This window comes from Pteropus medius, unplaced genomic scaffold (assembly GCF_902729225.1).
Source record: "Pteropus medius unplaced genomic scaffold, Ma_sr-lr_union100, whole genome shotgun sequence".
NCBI lineage: Eukaryota > Metazoa > Chordata > Mammalia > Chiroptera > Pteropodidae > Pteropus > Pteropus medius.
This window is the reverse complement of record NW_024351730.1, coordinates 37184966-37204695: the sequence shown is the minus strand read 5'-3', so window position 1 is coordinate 37204695 and position 19730 is coordinate 37184966. Positions and strand designations below refer to the sequence as shown.

The 19730-nt window shown below is 30.3% G+C and overlaps 1 protein-coding gene and 1 pseudogene across 3 annotated transcripts in view; one reads left to right on the top strand and one right to left on the bottom strand.

Annotated features, from left to right (window-relative positions):
- The window catches only part of GRID2 (glutamate ionotropic receptor delta type subunit 2), a 1244525-nt gene that overhangs the window by 644436 nt on the left and 580359 nt on the right, over positions 1 to 19730 (bottom strand). The window lies entirely within an intron of this gene.
- LOC120588437 (uncharacterized) lies at positions 18791 to 18909 on the top strand (annotated as a pseudogene).

The window sequence follows — 19730 nt, the reverse complement described above, 5'->3', positions numbered from 1 at the left end:
TCTTATGTGGACTGTGCTTCCTCTAATATCACAGTTGGCTACAACTCTCCACAGAGGGAAGTTAGTATGCACAAGTCTTAATCAAAGTGTGATACTGGGTACAGATATTTGGGTGAAAATATTCAATGCCAGATAACATATGTATATTTTAATTTGACACAAGTCCTAAAGATTTTGTGATGTCAGTTAATAGCAATGCCATGTTTCATAAGAAAAATAAAGCTACTAGTGGCTTTCATGATAGAAATACCTGAAAGAACTGTTGAACTCTGGCACATATTGCTCTCTGAAAGAAAGTGTGGCTATAGTAAGCTGTGCCCCATTCCATGAGTGCTAGCCTAGTCTTATAACTTAATTATTTTTGTCATTTCTGAGAAATGGGATTTTATTTTCAAATTATCTTAGCATACATTCTATCTTTTCAGCCTAAATATTATAAAACTTTTTCTTCTTTGGACAGATCCTTAATGAGAGAAAACAAACTTTGACTGGACCTGCAAAAAAGTAGACATTAAGTGCAATGTTGCACTGGATTTCTGTGTAGAAATGTAGTTCTCAAGTAAAGTTGGCTTCTTTGCATTCTGACAGAAAACATTAATGGTTTCCAATAGAAGTAAGAGTTAAGAAATGTCTATTTTATCTCTTAGGATAATAAGAAGCAAGAGATAATTACTTAAAAACAATGTGTGAGAATGTTTTTAGGTTGCTCTTTAAAATTTTGTTTCAATATCATTTTTTATTTCCTTAAAAAGCTATTAGTATGCTATCAAAAAAAAGCACCCTTTTTTAAATATTTTAATATTCAAGCCTGTGATCCTACCCAAGATAAACCTGGAGGACTGGTTAAACTCTATCTCTTCTATTTTCCAAAGACTTTCTATAAACTAACTCAAATTATCTTTTGTTTTTGATCCTGACTTCTAAATCCTCTTATTTTCATGTTTCAAATATAACTTATAAATGAGATGAAATGATCAGAGCTACTCTCTAGCTGAAAATAATCCTGTATTCATAATCATGAGCTATAGTACGACAGGGTTGTTTCGGTAAGGTCTAACTGAATATGTTTTCACGCAGGTGTTTTAGAAAGTTCTCTCTCTCTGAGATTGTGCTTTCCCTGCTTCCTTATTGAATTATAAACCACTGTAACGCTTGGAATTTCTCATATTGCTGTAGGCTTATCTCTTTATAATACTTACTACTCTTGAATTATGCCCAGATTGAAACACATAGAATCTACTGACAAATTTTCAAACGGAACTATTTCGCAACTATATAAATAGTTCTAAGATATTCAGAGAGGTAGAAAAGGTCAGCATTTTTCTTCTTCAAGTGAGTTAGTCTAGTTAGAGCCAAGATCTCTGGAAAATGTCCATGGTGTTAGGTACTGACTATAGCTATCAAGGAAACACTTGTTGAGAGTTGACTTTCTGAGGACTGTGGATCCTAAATTATATACATAGCAGAATGGATCACAAAAAGATCTGGTAACGGGATTTTTAAAGTCATTAAAATGCCATGATAATCAGTGCTCTTAGCAGGGAATTCCACGACCTCCTTTCCATCTCTCCAAAATATCTAAGAAAGGTAAAATAAACTTGTTTTCTCCCTCCCCTACCCCTCTCTTCTTCTCTCACCCACTCTTTCTTCCTCTCCTCTTCTCTCTCTCATTTCATGTTGCAATTTTTTCATATTATGAATTTTCATGTCTGTTATTAAAATGTCAGTTTATAGATGTTAGTATGGCCTTGAAAGATAATGTTTTTGCCCACTAGATGCTTAGTTTAATGAGGGAAGTGACCTCAACCGTTCACCACATTATCCCCAATATCTAGAACAGGTCTAGAACAGTATCTAGAACTTGATAGGTACTATCAGTAACAAAAGGAGGAAGGATAAGAAAAAGAAGAGAACGAAGAAAATAAAAATTTGAATTACAAAAAATTCACAATTAAATGCCATTAAATGCTATAAAATGTATTTTATAAGCTTCTCTCTAAGAATCATTGAGGCTTAACTTAAAATGGGTGCAGAAAAAGGAGAAAGAACAGAAACTTAACTTTGTCAATAGTTATGGTATTACATATGTAGTATTAAATGTCTTCCTAGTCTGTGCTTGATTTAAGGATGAAAATGCTCTGTGCATTTCTCCAGCTGTGTTCCCTTAGCAGACTGGGACATGCAGTGCTCTAACAGCAGCTGCTAGTTCACATGCAGTTTTATCTGCATCTCTGAGAAAGAGCAGCCTGTTACATGAATAAAACACTTTCCTTCTTTACCATAACATCCGATAAGTTACTTGTAGTTAAGTTTTTTTTTATCTCTCTCTCCTTTTTTTGAAGAGTGGGCAAAATTAGTGGGGTAATTTTTTTAAAGTGATCTTTCTAATAATTCACTTTTTGTCATATGAACAATCAGAGGTAATAGAAACTCCGGTTAAATATTTTAAATATTGACACAGTGGTCTCTTCTGAAAAATAATTATTCACAATAATTATTCACAATTTGCTATTCCTATTTTATTATTTTTCTTCTTATTCTAACAATAACATTTTCATTAATCTTACTTTCTCATCTTGAAATATAAATACTGTACCTTTTAAAGATGATGATTTTAGTATTAAAGAACACTCAAATGCTTTGATACTTTATAGCTGTAAAGAGTTTTTAAAAACAAACACAACTTAATATTAATACCAGCACAATACAGTGATTACATATAGCATTACAATGTAATATTACTACATAGCACCAATAAGAAGAAAAAAAAGATTTCATGTTATCTGAGGCCACATTTTGAAACGTTCGGTATGTCTTCGAATTCAAAATCAACACATATTAGTGAATCTACTGTATGAAAATATATTTACAAAAGCTATAATTCATAAAGAAAAGGACAGGTTTTAATCTGAGAAAAAAATCTGAAGTTACTAAATCTTGAATTATATCTTGAAGTTTACAGAACAAAGTTTCTCTTTATTTCTATTTGCCCTTTCTTAGTTTAAAATCTTTGAGTTGGTGCTTCCTTGGAAAGTTTATAATATATTTGCTCCATGCATTTTAATCATCTGTAAATGCTTTCCTCTCCACTTAATGGGAACTCAGGATGTGATATTTATGAAGATTAATAACACGATGTTACTTTAAAATTTTGAGAAATTCCACTCATCTCAGTTAATCTCTTCACAAAATAAACTAAGTGTATTAGCTCATTATTCTCCTGGTCTAATTATATTTACGTGCATAAATTTTTTCCTTAAATAATGGCTTCATAATTTTTCTGGGCTTCCTAAATTGAAAGTCACTCTTTTTTAACTGAATCATTTACATATGTTATTGTTCCTGGAGATTCTCTAAGTGAGAGCAGAGAGCAGGGATAGCTATATAATTTTCAAAGTCCAATGAAAAATGAAAATGAGGACCTCTTCTTGAAAAATTATTAAGAATTTCAATACAGTAATAGTAAAGCATTAAACTAAACATAGGACCGTCTAAATGTTCGGTTCAGTGAGACCGTATAGGTCACACTACCTGAAATCAGTCGTAGCAGAGGGTGAAGAAGTAGGAAAGAAGAGGATAGATGGGGAGTCCAGGGAACATACCATACAACTTTCCAGAAGACTGCAAGAAGCCATTTAATATGTTGATATGATCATATGTCTGGGTGTTTTATTCAAAATTATATGATGGAATTGCAGAATTTTAAATAGATTTATGAAGTTTGCCTTCAATTATTTGTAAATGACTTATCAATAAAACTCTGTGTTTACTAACAGTACAGTCATGTGACAACTGCACAGTATATACCAGTTAGTTGGTTGGTAGGCTGAAATATTTGAGTTGGTCTAAAAAAGATAATCTGTCATTCTTAAATGACATAGTAAACATTTGAGCTAGGGTTTGGATACAATTTCTAATAGAAGAAGTGACGAAATGAAGACAATAAAAAACAATAATGAATGTAAGATAATGAAAAAATATTATTCATCAAACATAAAGCTCAGCCTTAAGAATTCTCTTCAGTCATTCCACAAGCACTTTTCAAGCATCCACTATATACTAGTGCTATTTTAAGTGCTAGGGAGACTATAATGAATGAGATTCATATTTTTTGCCTTCGTGGATCATATACTCTAGTGGAACGATGAAGAATAGGAGATAGACAATGAATAAATAAGCAGAATAAATATTTGTCTGGTGGTGAAAGTATTATTGAAAAATAAAGTGTTGAAGGAAGAAAAAGTGTTCTGGAATCATGTGAGAATTCCTAGTGCATCTAGATGCTAAGGAGGATCCCACTTATAGACTTGTTGGAGGAGAGTCTTGAAGGAGGAGAGAAAGCTATATGGATAGCTGGAAGTGAAACAGTAGGACAGGAAGTCTGAAAATTCCAAGTTAGGAGAGTACTTGGCTTGCTTGAGTAACAACTAGGAAGTTTCTATGGCAAAATATTAAGATATAAAGAGAGAATATTGTGAGAAAAGATCAGAAAGCAAGTCATGTATGGTTTGTAGGCATTTTATGAATTTGGGCTTTTACTCAAAGTGAAAAGTTAGGCCATTGAGGGATTTAGGCAGATGACTGAGAGATGTGACTTACATTTTACAAAGTTTGTTCTGGTTGTCATGTGGTCATGTAATTAGGAGGAAAAGGATTAAAAAAAAAAAAAACAGTTAAGAGGCTACTTCTTTTATTCAGGAAAGAGAGGATGGAGTTTTGGATCAGGAAATTAGTAGTGGAGGTTTGGGAAATAATCAGATTCTAGATGAAATTTTTAAAGCATCATAATATTTTAGTATATGACAGAAAATAGTAAAGTCTGGGATGACTTTAAGAATTTTTTTTTTTTTAATCTGAGCAAACAGTAGGATATAGTTACCTTTACTAAAATTGATCTGAGAAGACCAAGTTTAGAGAATATAGCTCAGAAGTTCATTTTAGGACTTCAAAAGTTTAGATTTAAAGCAGGTATGTAGAGATTTGGAATAAGCAGACATTTGAGCTTGACATTTTGGGGTCATGACTGGCATCACAAATGTCAGATTTATCAGTATATGATGGTATTTAAAACTGAGACTGAAGTGTATATCAGGATCAGTTTAAGTCAAGAGCACTCCAGTATTAAGGGGTCAGAGAATTGAGGGGAAACAAGCAAAGGTGACGAGAAAAAGAGATCAATTAGGTAGATGAAAACTGGAAAAGAGTAGATTATGGATGTCAATTAAAAAAAGAGACGATACAAAGGAGGAAGAGATCAATTGGTACAAATATTGCAGGTAATTAAGATGAGGACTGCAAATTGATTACTGGATTTAATGATAAACACTTGATAACTTAGAAAAATTAGTTTTGATGGTAGAGTGTATAGAAGTGTGATTGAAGTATGTTTATAAGATGATTGAAGAGAAATTAGAAAGAGCTGGTATAGATGGATAGAGGAGTGAGATGTGGAGTGGTAGCTGAATAGAATACATGGTTAAGAAAAGGTTTGAGAGATGCCTATAATTAAAATTCATCTGGTGAATATTCCTCTTTTTTTGGATTTTGTAGTTTTTTTAAATTGAATGGGTCACAAAAAACAAAAATTGTCACAATATGGTATACTATAATATTGGGATGTGATTAAGGTGGCCCTAAGGTTCCCCTCAGCTTAAGTTTAAAGCGGTTTCTTCCTTCCTAGAAGCCTCTGACCTCCCTTTTCTTAGAGTATTTATTTTAGGTCACTTGCAATTGTAAATTCTTTCTCTGCTACTTTGAGATGTAAATCTTCTCCTGGCCTCTCTTCAGTTTTATTAGTTAGGAATGTCTTTCTCAAAAACCTGGGAATCATTCTTTTGAATCTTTTCTGTTTGTTTGTTTGTTTGTTATTACATTTATTGGAGTGACATTGTTTAATAAAATTATACAGGTTTCAAGTATACAGTTTAATAATACATCACATGTATATTATATTATGTATTCACCACTCAAAGTTGTTACCTTCTGTCACCATATATTTGACCCCTTTTACCCTTATCTACCTCCCCTTTCCCTCTGGTAACCATTAAACTGCTGTCTGTGTCTATGAGTCTCTGTTTGTCTTGCTTAATTCTTGCCTTCAGTTTTATATCTCACATGAGTGAAATTATCAAAAAAGATAAGGTCCCTACCTCCCAGTCTCTGTGGGAAGATAGGAGACTTATTTCGAATTAGCAAACACAGATGGCCTAATCACATTGACCGACATCTTCACTAATGTCTTCTAGTAATTTTCAAGTAGTTCGCTCCAGTGTTTAAAATTTTTTCCATCTTTTGTTTCAATAATCCCCTATTGTACAAGTCTTAAAGAAAGTCTTCTTTGACTATTTAACTTTATCTGGCACAATTTTTCTCTTAAAAATGTCTCCCTGACTTCCACATCCAATTGCCTACCTATTCTATTTGAACTATATTTTTTAAATTCTTTATTTCCTACTACTCCTTCCACCTGACGTGATACCTCCATTTACCCTGGGAGTTGTTCTATCCTAAACCCTAGAAATCAAGAGAGAAAATTATCTTTCCCTCAATGCTCATATCCAATCTATCAGCCAATGCAATTGGTTCTGCTTTAAAAATGATTCCCAAATCAGATTTTCTTTGCATACACAAAGCTATCACAGTATCCAAGTTTCCATGGTCTGCCTTATAAAACATGATTCACCATGTCATTTCTCCTTAGAAAGACTCCAAGTAAACTATCTTTTGGAACATTGTCCAATCTCATTTCTTACTGCGTTGGTACTTGCTCACTCTCCTCCAGCAGTGCTGGTGTTGTAGTTCCGAGCAGACACTAAGCATTCTAGTGCCTTGGGCACTTATCCCAACCCCTCTGGAGGCTTTACACTTTCAGTTCATTCAAGATTCTGCTCCAAATGCCTTCTTTAAACACTATCAAGACCAGCACTGCTTATCATTAGCTAACTATCTTTTACACATTTGCGTGTTTATTGATGAATTCTATTTTCCTCACTATATTATAAGCATCATGAGCTCATGGATTTTGTCTAATTTATTCATTGTTCTCATACTTAAAAGCATACTTGGCAAATTAAAGGTATTTAATGAATTTTTTTGGATGAATAAATTAAAGGAGTGCCTGATTCTCTTTTTTAAATAGATGGTATGTAACAGAAATTTTTCCAAGTGTGAATTGATACTACATTGGCTTTGGGTTCTTATAATTTCCTAGTTGGAAAATGTGGAATAGAGGTAACTAAATTTAAAAACATTCATCATTATTATTTTAATATTATGAATAATATAATTACTTAGATTATATAGATTTAGAATTTCCAATTATATTAATAGGCATGTTTTGTGCTCCTTAAAATAATATTTGTATTAATCCGCCACAGAAAAATAAAAACTGTGTTAACATTTTAAATTTGTACTTTAGCTATTTCTTTTAACAAAATAATATAAGCTAACATATATGTTTAAATATATTATTACCTAACTTCATTAATAATAATTCGAAGATAGAAAGAAAAAAGTTTATTAAGCTTTGAATTTCATTGTAAAAATCGGTACATATTCTAACACTTATCCAATCTTCCTTTCAACTCCAGAAATAAGATAATAGTGTATCAACATGTTTTGAATTACTGAACACTCTCACTGTGAAAATGCAAGACTGGTAGGAATGAGTAATAAAACTTACCTGTGGATATTCTCTGTAAAGCCCAGGAAAAAGAGTTTTATTTAGTATAACCATTAGTACACTCATTCTTTGACAAATGATACAACTACTCACTCTGATTTTTATTTCCTAAGTATGTTAAGATACTGTGCTATCCCATTTCAATTTTCTCTTCCATAATTATTTTGTGAATGTTAGTGTTAGTAATGTGTCAAAAACAGAATGCCTAACCAATATGCATTAGTGAAAAAAACTAAGACACTGGGCACACTGACACTAAATTTATACGACTATTCTAACTAGTGATAAATAGCTAATACTGTCATCCTACGTAAATAGTAGCCAAATGTAAACAAATAAATTACCACTATAACAAAAGTATGTCTTCCACATAGATAACTCCAGAACTAAAAAAAAAATGATTTTATGTATAGAACAAAAAAATTGTTGATTGCATTCATCAGTTGATTTGCCAATGTGTGTTCAAAAAGAAATTTTCTTACTCTTTTATTTTTTCAGTTCTGAGTAACATCTGTACCTCACATCTGTACAAATATCCTTCCCATTTTCATGGCCTGACTATTGAAAAATGTGAATTTTTCAAGTCATTGTCTTTTCTCTGTACTTCTAAACAGAAAGCAAGTTAAAATGTGTACAATGATACAAGTGTAAAATTATAAATGAATTACATTTCATTTGGTCTTGTGGACTAGTACCACATATACAATTTTGAATGCAATTTCATATATTCTTTTTAAAAATAGTATACTAGATGTCAAAACAGATTTTAGAAGATTCATTCTTAAATTTAGGAGTTCAAAAATATGATCTAAATAGCATTAAAAACTCAAATGCAGTGATCTGTCAAGGACAAATGACAGCTAGAAGTTAATTTTCAAGGGATTGGAGTGCTGGGAAACATAAATACGCACACACAGACACTAACACTGCAACTCTACAATGAGTATCATTTTCTAAACTATTCTACTTCTGTACCACTAAAGTGAATCTCAAAATACTTGTGCAATATATAATACAATGGAACTGATTTTCAAAATTAATAATATACTTACTGACTTTTGACATACACTATAAAATGGAAAATGATGATAAGAAATAAAGCCAAGCCTGGGATATAGAATTTCATGTGTAGGTATACCCGATTTTGTAAAGGTAAGACATGTTTATCTTCAAAGATACCAATCATTATTTGATGAGCCATAGGTTATTCTCTGCTTAGAGTAAACTATGAGGCCAAACGTGCCATATAAATCATTTTACAGTGAGTTTAACATATAAAAAAATAACATTAAGCTACAAAGCAAATCTCAGAAAGCATTTGAATAAAGCAGAAACAGATTATAACTAAGATCATAAATCCCCATTAAATTCTAATTGATTATAACTAATGAAAGGGAAGATAGGAATTATGGAAAAAGAGAGAAAACTACTTTTTTCTTACATTTTGTTAGTCAAAAATATAGCTATTTTCTTGCTATTACACTACTTCTCTGAGCAAAAGGAAATGAGAATGCAGAATGAAATTTTTTGAATAAATTTTTACCCACATTCCTTACTTTTCATTCTCTTCTAAGTAATGAATGTTTTCAAACACAACTACTACCATTGATATCTTGATGTTATTTTTTTTTCCAAATTAACATGGCTCCATCTCTATAATTAAAAATGGACCATCTCTTTAAATCTGTAATATTTTAATTTGGAGAACTGGGAATTAACCCAGGAATACACATTAAAAAATAAATTTAGAATAATTTGATAAGATATCATGTTTCACAGTTCAGTAAATGCTTGCTTACCTAAATCCTCCTATGGGAAGCTATTGTGTTGGAACCACGTTACTTAGCTAAACCATGTTGCTTATATTTAAAGCTTATTTCTCACTGTTTTTGAACCCCCACATAACTACACTGTAAGTTCATTCCCAATGTTAGAAACTTTTAAAAAATATATTTTTTATATTATAATTAGTAAATGGTACAAATTGAGCCACCTAAACCAATGATCTACATACAAATCTTTTCTGATATTAGTAGACTTAAATCACTTAAATTCACTTTAAGCAAAGATTTGTGTCATTCCCAGTTGACAACTAATGAACTTGATTTTGTGATGAGAAAATGTAAATGAGACAATCAGAAACATCTACAGGTTGAAAGGAATAATTGATTATATAGAACTACATTACCAGCTAATCATACTAATTCTGGAATAGGAAATAGGGGCCTATAATATATCAGAGAATAAATAAATATAAATAAAGTTAATACTAAATCATGAAGAATATAAACTCAGAGTATCTGACTGAAAGGCTGCTTGTTCAGCATAAATTTATAGAGAAATTTCTTTTCTCTTATAGAGACATACTCTGAGAACTCCAATGTTTTCAAATGCTTTTGTAGTCGGGTTAAAATTTCCTCCTTCCTTCCTTCCTTTCTCTACCCTCCCTTGCTCCCTTCCTTCCTTATTTCCTCTTTCCTTCCTTCCATCCATCCATCGATTATATTTATTGAGAGCATACTGTGTGCTAAGTTTGGGCTAAAGGGCACATTATTATTATTACACAATATGCTCTAATACACACTTGTAGAATATGGATCAAATAGAGCCAATTGCCATTTAGTTATCACTTCTCTGCAACACAGAGATAAAATAGAGCTTTCTCTTTTTTCTCTTCCTCTTTTTTCTCCTTGTTGCATTGAAATATATATATAAAAATTAATCTCCACTGGCAAAGAATAATGTTATATTAATGTAATCCTTATACTTTTATTCCAATGTTTTAGTAGATGAATAGGGGCTGGACATCAGACATCAGAAAAAGGAATTAGTAGTAACTAAAGTACTCTTTTAAAATTGAGGTTTAATTTAAATACAGAAATATACACAAATCCTAACTTTTCAGTTCATTAATTTTGACAATTGTGTCCGCCAGTGAAATCACTATTCCAGTCAAACTATGGAACTAAAACATCTTTAGAATAAATACATACATTAGTGTGAAATACATGAGCTTTTCAATTTTCAATATCTGTTTTCTTGAAAGTCTTCATGCTTTGTGCTAACCTACAAAGTTTTAAAAATTTGTAGTAAATTATATAGGAAAATTTTCTAAATTTCAGAAGGAAATATTATGCCCAGAAGTCAAGGAATTTATAGCTAAGTAACCTAATGTATTTTTTGAGTTCTCATAACTTCTACAATAAAAGAATATACTAATATCCTAAGGGCTATGTCCTAAAACCTCTAAGAATCAAGATCATTCTTTGATATTAAAATTCCTGTAAATCTACTGCATACACATAAATAAATGCTATGCATTTATTTCCTAGAAAGATTCAGGTCTCATTTGATTAGACCCCGTTTGCTTAACACATTGAAGTCTTGTTAAAGAGAACTGAGGGACTAAATAATCTTACTAGATCTTGAAATTATGGCATTTATAAAAAGAAATGGCAAGTTTTGAATTAATGAGACACAGACTATAATTCAGAGCCTGGCTTTTGATTGTCTTGCACCAATAGGACCACTTAAAGTAACACTTAATTGAAATAATTTGTAAATTGTATTTGATAAAAGTTTTTCTTTTTTCTTTCTACTAGAAAATGAGCTGGTGGAAGAAACTTCAAAAAATAAATAAATAAATAAGATTCACGTTTTTTACCATTTGATTCTGCTTCAGTGAACTATAGATAGTTTTACACAGTTAAAGCTTTCTGATTGCTATAGAAGCACAACTATATTTTGTCTATTATTTCTTTATTTAAAATAATGTAAACATATTTACATTCCTTATTTCCCTTTATTTCTTCAGATCCCAGAACTGAAAGTACCACACATCATACTCTCATATAATTTTAGCTAATTTGACTTAAGAAAGAGAAAAACTACCTTCATTTTAAGATATTTGGAGCTATTACATTGCTGTCTTAATCCTCCTTTCAAGACATATACCACTACTTTGAAGTCTTAGGATAATCTATTATGATTATAGTTCATATTTGAAATGTTATTTCCTTCTCTTTTTGAATTTGCAGATTTTAACTCCTTAGTCAGAAAAAAGCACACCACTAACTTTACTAGAATTTTCCTTCAGAGTATTGTTAAAAATGTTCCACAGGACAACTATATGTGGCTGAATGAATTGATAAACACTGAAATTAAACACATTTCTTTACTGTAGGCCTTCTTCAGATCTTTAAGGGTGTATTGTGAATATCTTATGCAGTTTCTTCTCAAATATTTCACTATTGAATTCTTTTTATTGGAATATTTATTAACATTTGGAGAAATTTTATCATACAAAATACCATTTAAGAAACTATAAGCAACACTCTATCAAGAGAGATGTTAAAATCAGCTATTTTTCCCCACTGACTAATGATTGCTCTCTAAAGATACATAACACAACACATATACACACATTCACACATACATACAATTTTGGGGACATACAATTTAATTTCTTAATTAAATGCTTTAAAACATGGCACTGGCTTCATTATTAATGCATAAATAGTATCAATATATATAATCTGTTAGCTTTTGTGTTTGATTGTAGTTGTGTGATAAGATAATAGTATTAAAGATATGTTTTATTTTTTAAGTTTTTAAGGATCAAAATTTGTTTTATTTTTTCTGATTCTCTAAGTACGTATGTAATTTTATGTATGATTTGGTTTTCTTTTTTAATTAAATTTATTGGGCGACATTGGTTAATAAAATTATACATGTTTCAAGTATACAGTCCTATAATATATCATCTGTATACTGTATTGTGTGTTCACCACCCAAAGTCAAAGGTATGTTTTAAAAATGTTAAACTCTTAATTGAAAGAAAGTCATAAAGGAAAAAAAAAAATTCAAAGACCAATTGGGAGAAATATTTGCAAAACATATAACAGGCAAAAAAAGACTTCATTGTTGTATAAATAGTTTTGAAAATCAATGAGTAAAGTGGACAAAATAAGAAAAATGAGTAAATTACTTGAGGCAGAAGTTAATTTAAAAAAAGGAAATAAAAATGGTTCTTAGATACTCAAGTAAAGAAAGGCAGATTACAGTAAGTTAAATTTTTTTAAACTATCATGTTGGCAAAGGGTAAATTTTATATAATGTGATGAAAGCATTTTTGACGCAAAAACTTTAGAGGGTGACTTTGGCAATACCTCTCAAAATTTAAATGCACATTTTTTTTGACTAGGAATTTCATGACTAAAAATGTATCCCTAGAAAATTTTGCAAAAGATTTGTGGTCTAGCACATTCAATATAACATTGCTCATAATAGCAAGCATGCAAACAACCAGGACTATCCAAAAAAAAACTCAAAACCCTAAATGTACAGCAATAGATGACTGGAAAAATAAATTATGGCACATCTATCTATACAACAAACTATGGATGGAAGGATAAGGATCTATTCGAGTTATAAAAGAAAATTTTAAAATCTTGTCTTTGGTGTGTTAAAAAGGAAGAGCTGACTCTCTCTCTATATATTCATATATGAATATTTAGAAAATATGTAAGCATGTATATGAATTTATATATATACATGCGCAAGCATGTATTTAAGCAAACATATATGTATACAGATATACATATACATACATACCTATATACATATACACACACTCATCTGTATTTTCTTAAACATGTACAGAAAATTTATGGGAAAATACACAGACTTCTGCAAAGTAGGTATGGTGACAGTGCACTGAAGGAATGTTCTCTATATTTCTGTGTACTGCTTGTGATTTTTAAACATAAGTATGTATTACATCATAAACATAACATAAAGCAAATAAATTAAGATCAATTATCTTAGATGTAATATCTAAGATAAGAAAGTTTACAGAACCTTTCCATAGCAAACCAGGTAAAAGCAAATGTCATGATTTCATAATATTTTATCGAGAACTGAAGGGTTAAAAATAATAAGACTGAAATAATTATCTAAAAAAAAAGTTTTCCTTATAGCCAGCTGAAATACACTAAAAGCTAATTTCATTAAAATAAATCATCTGAACCTTCTCCAAAGCTATATGATCCATTTACAAGCCTGAATGCAACATTTCATGAGAGAAGCTAACTTATCTTCTGATGTAAAACTCATTTTTTATTTTGTATTTAAAGTTATGATTGAAGTTAAACCAAAATTCTTAGAGCTAATATCAGGTTACACAAAACTATACATCCATTCTTTTTACTAGTAATTTTGATTTCAATAATTTTTAGATTGTGTTAATTTACTTACACACACAGACAAATTAGCACACTCTTCCTATCTTTTACAGAAAAGGTTTAGCAAATACTGACTGATAATTTTCTTTCATCTCCTTTTTAAAAATATATAAGCATACATATATATGAAAAAATATATTTTCATCTCTTTTAAGAAATAGTGTTTTAATGACAAGCTCAAAAGATTGTGCTTCACTCAAAATAAAGAAATATACTCATTTAAATCTGTTAACTTCTATCTTAATTTCTAATTAATTATTTAATTAATTATAAATTACTTAAGGGAAAAACTTAAACAATTACTGGATAAGAAACATTCAAAAGATAGTCTCATATGGTGAAAATCATCATCAGCAGGTTGCTTTATTTTTCTGATGATAAATATCTCACTCTTATATTATTGCATTAATTTAATTGACTATTTGACAGTCTGAGCCAATAGTTTAACTTTGAGCCCTTATTGTTATCTTATTGATTTGGTACTTTCAGAAACAAAATCTGTCTCCCAGAGAAAAACAGAAGGGGATAAAACAATGCTATGTAAAATGTCAGTAGACTTATTCTTCTATTGTATAAAAACCATGTAGCCAAAGAAAATACTTGAATTACATCTATTTAATTGGACATTTTATATATTTCCTTTTTACAAATTTAAATTCTCGATTCCAAAATTTATATAAATAAAATATCTTTCTCCAGAGTTGAAGACACAAACTTTTAAGAAGTTTTTGCTTATTATGAAAAAAAGTTTTCTAATTCTTTTCTCTTTTGCAAATGGCTATCAAAAGTAAGTTGAGTCCTTTCATACATGTCAAATATCTATCATCATCATAGAAATATGTTGTTAAATAATCCTATTAACATTGTGATGTTTTAAATAACATGTTCTTTAAATTTGAATTAAAATTCTCTTTTAAGATATTGATTTTTCCATTGTCCAGCAAAGTAGTTTTAGATAAGCCTCTGCAAGTTTTTCAATGAATATTTTTGTAATGTATGTAAACATTGTATAAGAAGCTTATAAAATAATTATCTGGTTATCACAAATAAATTTTATTTTTCAGAATTTCATGTTTTTATGTGTAAAACAGAAAATATAAAAGACTATAAAAATACCTCAAATATTAATTAACAATGGGCTATATTTAATGACAGGATTATTCATGATTTATTTTCTTTTAAGTTTTTATTTTAAAAAATAAACAATACATAGAAATATGATGTATAACAAAAATATTATTACAATCTTTATGTTTTGTAAGATTTTCTCTGAATGTTAAAGGTGGCTGCCATGTAATTATAATTTTCTTTGGTATTAATAAATATAACTTTATTTTAAACCCACATTCGATAGTTTAGTCTTTGACTATCCATGATCAGCAAAATTATACAAAACTAAGTTCTTCACCATTTATTAGTTTTCTCCTTTTCAGTAATGAAAATCCATTTGCTACAATGGCATATGCATGAGAACTTTTAATAATCTTGAAATTAAATGGTGTTGTTAATTAATATATTTATGCAAACAGGAGTATTCCTTTGTATATTTCAAGATTTCGTTTTATGGTTAATAAAAAATAAATAAAAGTCATCTGTTAGGCTTGGAAAGAAAAATGTCATGAGAATATTAGTGAAAACTAGTCATTTAGCCTGGGTAACCTCATACCATTACTTTTATCATGAAGATATGGTCACAATTACAATATGACATTGCACCCAAATATCACCTTAAGAAAATTTTTAGTTTCATATTAAATTACTTATACATATTAAATATGATTAATATTTAATAATGTATTTTAAAAAATGGTTTGTGAATTTATCAAAAGTACACATAGGTAGGTACTATTTTCATCCCTGTTTTATGGATTGTGAATTGTGGCACAAAGAAGCCAAGTATCAGGTCCAATGTCACATACTTGCAAATCATAGAACAAAGATTCTGAACACATGCAATCAGACTCCACAATTTATGCACCTAACTACATACCTTGCACTATTCATAATTTACTACCTTTTAATGTCTCTCTGGAAACAATTAACAAATTTTGGATTTTATATTTAAAAAGAGACTATCTCTAGATAAGAACAGGAAAGGAGGTTAAAGGGAATGGAACCATTTGAGAGAATCATGTCAAGCTTTGGGTTTGTATTCCCGCCCAAGAAGTAAGAGACAGCTGTGCTGTGAGTGAGGGTGGGAAAAACAGGTTGAGTCTAGCTAGACTGTGTGTGCTCAGCCCTTTTAAGCTATTTTAAAGACTATGTATTATACAAGCATAGGGATTTGAACATGGAGAATATGATGATAATCCAAATGCAGATTATTTTCATTCTGTTTTATGTTCAGCAGTTTATCCAGGTCTTGATACCATCACAGAACTGATGGCAGCAACTGGTTAATTAAAAATCATCCATGCCAGCGCTTTTAAATTCGAAAACTCACATTCCAAGAATATGGTCTTAGATGCCGGTTTGAGAAACTCAAACTGACAAATACCAAATACACTTACTCATTACTTGGTGTTAACACAGAAGCAAATGTAGGTACTAGCTATAAAATGGTGACCCAGTTCTTCCAGTATGTAAATATGTTTGTGTATATATGGATGTGTGTACAAACTTCAATAATTTAAAAGTAAAATCTCATGGAGACCAGTAGATTCTTAAGAATACACATTGGAACTCAGTCTGGAAGACACTGATCAGTATAAGGAATTTCATGATGGACACCACAGTACTGTCTCCACATTCTCTGATATTAATAAATATGAACTTAACTTCCCTGAGCTGGATAGCTCACATATTAAGAAACAAAACAAAATTAATATGCATTTTCTCCTTTAGGGATGGGATTTTAGGAAACTTGGTCTAGATTTTTCACTTTTCATGCAAATTTTGTACGGAGTTGGAATTTGTCCTTCCTTCATCTCAGCATCTTTATAGCACTGCTCTCCTACACTTTACTAGAATTTTTAGCTTTCCCTTGATATTATATCATTGTGACAGACACAAGATAGGGAACCAAAAATAACAAGAAGGCAGGAGCTTAATCTAACAAAAATGATCTGGCAATCTTAACCTACTTTCTTTTTGGCCAGTGGTGAAATTAGATTTTGATTAGTTAATTTTGGTTGTACATTGTTAAGACCTAACGAATTGTACTATTTTATATTCATGATTGTCTCCAAGCTTTATAAATTGCTCTTAAAATGGAATTGATCTGTTGATGGGTAAACCACAGCTAACTTTTCATTAGTGAAAACTAGTGATGGATAGATAACAATTCAAAATAAATAACAACTCCGCTTTAATCCAGTGTCAACATTTTCTCTCACAAAACTCAGAGCCAAACGAGCTGACTTTTACTAACTTCATTTTCTTTCTATTTCTACGCAGGATAAAGAAAAAATGAGCAGTAATACCGTTACAGTAAAAACTACAGGCAAACCTGGAATAAAGTATCATATAGATAATTGCCAATTAACTAATTAGTCCCTGCATTACACTGAAGTTAGGCACTATGCTACAGAAAGTATCAGAGAATATCAAATGCTATTTATTTTGAAGTCTCCTAGCATTGTGCTAAAATAATTTCCCTTACTAAGATAACACCTTCTTCATGTAGGTTTGCAAAATCCCTTTCACACTAAATGTGCCATAGAGGAACCTGAGACTTTAGATGAAAAAGGCTGTTTTAATTGTTGATCTTGAAATATTCTAGGTCAGACCCTGATTAAGAATGTATATTTTACAGAAGCCTTTCACGGCTTCACACAGTAAACTAAAGCCACAGGAAGCACTGAATTGAAATAAAAAAAGGAAAACCTCTTGGCGAAAGGATAGTTTTTGTTTTTCTACTGACTGATATTTAGATGTTCTGTTTTTCAGTTATGTTTTATTAAAAACAAAAAGAAAAGGAAAGATTTAATACTCATTACTTTCTTCTTTTTATTAATCAAGAAAACAGAAGTGTCCAAAGATGACATTTAGTTTGCTGCTTATTAACAAAAGAAAATAAACATATTATGAGAAAAAAAGTATGTATATAAAAGAAATTATAACATTTTCTATTATTTTATATTAAAAGCAGTATAATCTTTGGAATCCTTAGTTAAGCTAATATAGTGAATGATTATGTTTTAAAATTCTTTTCTCTTTCAAGTAATGAATGAAAACTAGAATTTTAGTCCTTAAGTGAAGAACAGAGGGTAGGAAAAAAAAGTTTACATTTGATCAATATTCTTTTTTTATAAGACTTTTTCTTGAATACAGCAGCACAAAAGCTAATTTTTCATGTTCCAATCAACTGCATATGTAAATATAGGGTAGCCTAATAAGTAAAGTATCTGCTTATTTTTTAAAAAGCCACATTCTCAACTATATACACTAAATTATTTAAAACCTAAAACTGTATTTAATTTTTCTATAGAAAAATTAATTTAACATAGTTACAAATTTTTATGAGTAAATTATTAAGTAATTTATGTCATAACATTCATATTCTTGGTGTGTCCAAATATCTTCAAATATCCCCATGGTATGCACAATATTATATTTGAAATGTAGTAGCAATTTCAAAAAGATATAAGATATTTAAGAGAATGAAAGATTCTTGATGAAATTTCCAAATTTAATAATTTCTAATTTTCAGTCTTTATCCTTAGCAATTAGGTATTTTTAGGCAGGCAGATCTGCAACATATTTTCATCTTTTCTCTACAATGAAATCATACAGAAACAGCATTGAAGAAAAGGGGATTTTTTTTTAAAGGCAATTGAAGTCACTCATGAATATTAACTTTTAAAGAAACAGATTAAATTTCAAATCTAATGATGTGATTACTTATTCTATTTTAAAAATAAGTGTAGTCTATGGCCATGCCACCCTGAACAAGCCCGATCCCATTTGATCTTGGAAACTAAGCAGAGTCAGGCTTGGTTAGTACTTGGATGGGAGACCACCTAGGAAGACCAGGTGCCTTAGGCATAAAAAATAAAAAATAAGAGATTGTAAGCTGACAAGGTCCTTGCAATCTGTGAAGTCAACCAAGGGTTGCCTCACCTTAAAAAGAAAGAAATAAATTAAATAAATAAATAAATAAATAAATAAATAAATAAGCTAGCTATGACTATAGTAGCTTAATTTTAATGCCACGGTAACTTGCAATCTGTGAAGTCAACCAAGGGTTGCCTCGCCTTAAAAATTTACCCTGGATTCAGTCTTCACCATGGAATGTGATCTTCTGGAGAGCTGAATCAATATTTGTCAATATTTTATCATCTCTTGTCTTTCCCTTTCATTCCTTTTCCCTAGTCCTACCACCATATACTTTATAAAGTGCTGGCTCATAATTATCCCTTAAATAATGTTTTTTGAAATACATGATTACAAAGTGTTTATTTCTCACTTTTGAATACTGAAATCAGATGAGTTAAATAATTTATGATTAAGAATGATTAAGAAGTAATCAAAGTAGCTAGTATCTTTTTTGTGCCAATACAGATTTAATAGGTAGAACATGTAGCATATCCTACCTGTTAGGCAGCCATAAAGTTTGAATTTGTATTAATAATAAAGAGACTATATACATATATACTAAAAAACATTGAAGACAAGCAGAAAGTCTTTAATATGTGACACACAGATATTATAATATATATACACATATATCTCCATATGGCGAGTCAAAACCCTTACATTTTTTATCACCCTTGATGAAAATATCAAATATGTGCAACATATGGATGATGTATGCTGACTTATTTTAAATCTTTTAATTCACTGAGAAGTTCAGTGAGTAGACTATT